General features: G+C 46.5%; 1 pseudogene; it reads right to left on the bottom strand.

Annotated features, from left to right (window-relative positions):
- Positions 1–2,785: 2,785 nt before the first annotated feature.
- On the bottom strand, positions 2,786–3,647 carry LOC140615816 (protein RER1-like; annotated as a pseudogene).
- Between the last annotated feature and the right edge of the window lie 531 nt (positions 3,648–4,178).

Here is a 4,178-nt window from a genome sequence, read left to right as displayed (position 1 = left end):
ATTCCCACTAACCATCCAGTGACAGGCTGAAGCCCTGCCAGATGCCACTTGAAAGGGAGTGGTTTTCTCCCTGCTTGCTGGAACTGCAAGTCTGCACATCGAAAGCCTTTGATAAATATTTGACAACATGACTCCTGCGCTGCCCTCCCTCCCCTCAGCCTGGATAAAGCATAGGGGACCCTGGTCTGCAGGGGATAGGGGGTACACACTAGCCTTGGCACAGACCAGCTGCACACAGGGCCAGAGCCCCCACCCATCTCTACTCCGTGGGAGTCCAGAGGACCAAAAGGTGCTCCTCAACACACTCACACAGCTCGTGGATGAGCAGTTACTGTACACCTAGCACTGGGCCTCGCACTTCATATCAACCGGTCATCGGTCAACAGGTCTTTGCTGAAGGCCCATCATGCCCGGTGCTCTTCTGAGAGCTGGGGACACGGTGACAAATAAAACAGTGCTTTTCCACCAAGGGATTTAGCGATCCGTGAGGGAGATGGTGTGATGTAACAATGGCTGGTGCCAGGGTAAAACCAGAGGAACCGGGGCCTGATAGAGTCGAGTCAGGAGAAGCGCCAATGGGGATGAAGCCTAACGTGGGATGCAGAAGTCAGAGGGGTCATATGCTAGTAGGTGTTTAATAACCAATTCTTCGATTGCTTTTCAGACTTCATAGTTGCTCCTTCAAAAGTGGTTTAAAAAAAAAAATTACCAGCTCTTCTCAATGAATCCCTGGGTTATGTCACGTGCGGATTTCTGTGGTGCAGACACTCCCTCCGTGGCAGATTTCATGTTACTAAGGTGATGCCATCCAATGTGGAGTTGGGAAGAGAGGCACACACTGGCTCCTTGGAGTTGGTCTGAGCTGGCTCAGGCTCTCCGCTGGGAGGTGAGGAGGTTAAGGGGATGTGTAGTGTAAGGCTAAGGGGATGAACACTAAAGCTGGGCACGCTGCATTCAATTCACAGCTTTGCTGCTTATTAGCTGTGTGATCTTAGGCAAGTAATCTTAGCTCTCTGTGCCTTAGTTTATCTCCCTGTAAAATGGGCATAACAATGGTACCTCAGGATTGGTATGAGTAGTGAGTGTACATTTTTAGAGTGTTTAGAAAACATCCAGGGCAGCCCCGGTGGTGCAGCGGTTTGGCGCCGCCTGCAGCCCAGGGTGTGATCCTGGAGACCCTGGATCCAGTCCCATGTCAGGCTTCCGGCATGGAGCCTGCTTCTCCCCCTCTGCCTGTGTCTCTGCCTCTCTCTCTCTCTCTCTCTAAATAAATAAATAAATAAATAAATAAATAAATAAATAAATAAATCTTTAAAAAAATAACATCCAGCATGTAATAGGTGATATTTAAGTGTTTTCCAAATAAAACCTAGAAAAAAGAAGAGCACAGTGGTCTGAGTTCACATTATGGGAGCTTCCTAGGTACAAGAACCAATTCACAGACGGGTGCTATGTTATCAAAGCAGTAGAACGTCAGACAACAAGGTGAAGGAAAACTTTTGTTTACTGTTTCTTAAAATATATTGTAGTCTTTAATAGAGTTCAGTGCTTTCAGAGAGACATCTTCAGCCTTAAAAGAGTCAGGCTCGTTTCCACCACGGAGCCTTTGCACATGCTGTTCCCTCTGCTCTCCCCCCAGACATCTGACTCTTTCATGGTCTTCTTATAAGTCATTTTCCCAATGAAGCTGCCTCCAAACACCCGGTTTTGTTGTTGTTGTTGTTGTTGTTAAGATTTAATTATTTATTCATGAGAGACACACAGAGAGAGGCAGAGACACAGGCAGAGGGAGAAGCAGGCTCCCTGAGGGGAGTCTGATGTGGGACTCGATCCCAGGACCCTGGGATCACGACCTGAGCCAAAGGCAGATGCTCAACCACTGAGCCACCCAGCCACCCCAGATATTATCTTTATCCTCAGAAGAGTGTTCCACACAGCAGAAGATACATGTGTAAAGAATTTAATACCTTATTGTAAAAAAAATACTGCAGATTTCTGCAGATTTCCCAAATCATCAAATTAATAAGTGTTATTTACCACTTAAATAATGTAGCTTTTCTGCAGCAGTGTCCTCAGGCATTAGAGCCCCTGCCTCTGAGCTACCAGGAAGATTTACACACATACACATACACATGAGCAGTAAGAGATTAAATCAGCATTATTTTTTTAATATTTATTTATTTGAGAGAGAGAGAGCACAAGGAGGGAGCAGGGGCAGAGGGAGAAGGAGAAGCAGACTCCTTGCTGAGCAAGGAGCCTGATGTGGGACTCAGTCCCAGGACCCTGGGATCATGACCTGAGCCAGAGGCAGTTGCTCAACCACTGAGCCACCCAGGTGCCTCTAAATCAGCATTTCTTTTTTTTTTTTTAATATAATATATATATTTATAATTCCAGGCCCCCCAAAAAGCAATCATGGTAATTAAGAACAAAGTTTTGAGTCATTATGATAGAGACCAACTTTAAACATCTCTGGTGAGATAAAATTGGGAAACTGGCATTAGAACCCCAGAGTTACTCAGAAATCACCTTTCAAATGTTCTTCCAACGCACAGGAATCAGGTTAGCATCATCCTCCAGCTGGGTGATGTGGCCAAGGGTGTCCTGGTTGGGGCAGCTGGGGTGCAACCCGGCTCCTTCAGCGCAGGTCCGTTCCAAGGCCACACGACAACCGAGACCGCCCACCCCTCCCCACACCCCCGCTCAACTGTCCACCCCACCAGCAGTTTACTAGAATTCTGTCCGTTTGAACACTTGAATGTCACTGAAAAATAAATCAATGCAATTTGGTTTAAATGTCAGTTTCTTCAAGAACCTGATATTTCAGTTACAAATAATTGAAGCTCCTTTTTAAAAAGAAAATTCGACTCCCTCGAAATCAACTACTTTATGTGAAGGAAGAAGGCATTGTTACAATGGCTGAGAACCGTCCCCAGACTGTGACGGGCTGGGCCAAGTGTCTAGCTCGCAAACGTCTTGCCTCCGTCTTCCTTCCCCTTGTATGTCCTCTTGCCATGCGTGAATGGGATGTACCGGTACTTTATCATGTGCTTTATTTGCCTCTTCATGGTGATACAGAAAAGCATGATGAAGTACATCACCAGGATGGGCCAGAACACTGGGACATTGAAAGCCTCAAAGAAGGTGCAGGCCATGGCCACGAGGATGCCCTTGGTCGCCGCGTGCCAAAATTTAAACTCTGGAAGCCTTCGAATAAAGGGCCGGAACTCCTCATTCTGTTTGGTTGGTAATGAGGGGCCGTCATCTGAGTCCTCCATCAGGGAAGGGTCCACTTTGGGAGAGAGAAAGGCTATGAAAAGATTGAGGTGGTAGATTCCCAAGGCGTAAGTCACAATGTACCAGCCCTGTAGCAGGTAAACTCGAATCATGTAGACAAAGCTCAGGCCCAGTGTCACTACCTATCGCACGGCTGTGTAAGGTGTGGACTTGTCTAGCCATGACTGATAAATCTGTCCAAGTCTCGTGAAAAATCTGTACACGACAGAAGGTTTCCCATGGACAGAATCTCCAACACTGTCACCTTCGGACATTCTCGCCGCTCCCTGCGGCCGAGCGGTCTCCGAGGGCCGCGGGAAGGAGGACGCGGGCAGGCGGCCGCGCCGGCGCTTCGCACGGTCCGGGAAGGGCCAGCCAAATACTTCCGCTCTGTCCCCCTAAATCAGCATTTCATTTAATCTATCAAATGAATGATGTGTATGTTTCACATCTGCGTACGAATGCTTTCTACTAACATTTTCTTCATTTACATGCCTATTAAAACACTGTGCCTATTACCATAAGACACATGTGAGCTATGATGAAGTCTTTCAGTAATAATCATGATTAATTCATAATCATCGTAACTCATTCATGACATCCAAGAAAGTCAGGCGTATGCTCTCCATGGTGCATTTCAGAATGTTTTTGCAAGATTGGCATAGCATAACACAATAACCATATTTAAAAACCACGACCTGAATGGAAAGTATACCTGACTGCTTAAAATTTTAGAAAGCTGTCATCCTGAGGTCTCTGTCCTGGGTGCATTTGAATAGATCACTAGTTTGCATTGGTTGGGAAACTTACCACATGCCCTCAAATATTCCCATAATTCAAGAGTTCCAGGAATCCCTGTAGTATGGCTAGATGGGCATTTTCTTTTGCAAAGTGTAGGCAGG

Source organism: Canis lupus, chromosome 24 (genome assembly GCF_048164855.1).
Source record: "Canis lupus baileyi chromosome 24, mCanLup2.hap1, whole genome shotgun sequence".
NCBI classification, from domain to species: domain Eukaryota; kingdom Metazoa; phylum Chordata; class Mammalia; order Carnivora; family Canidae; genus Canis; species Canis lupus.
The sequence above is the reverse complement of the archived record's forward strand: the minus strand, read 5'-3'. Positions and strand labels throughout refer to the sequence as shown.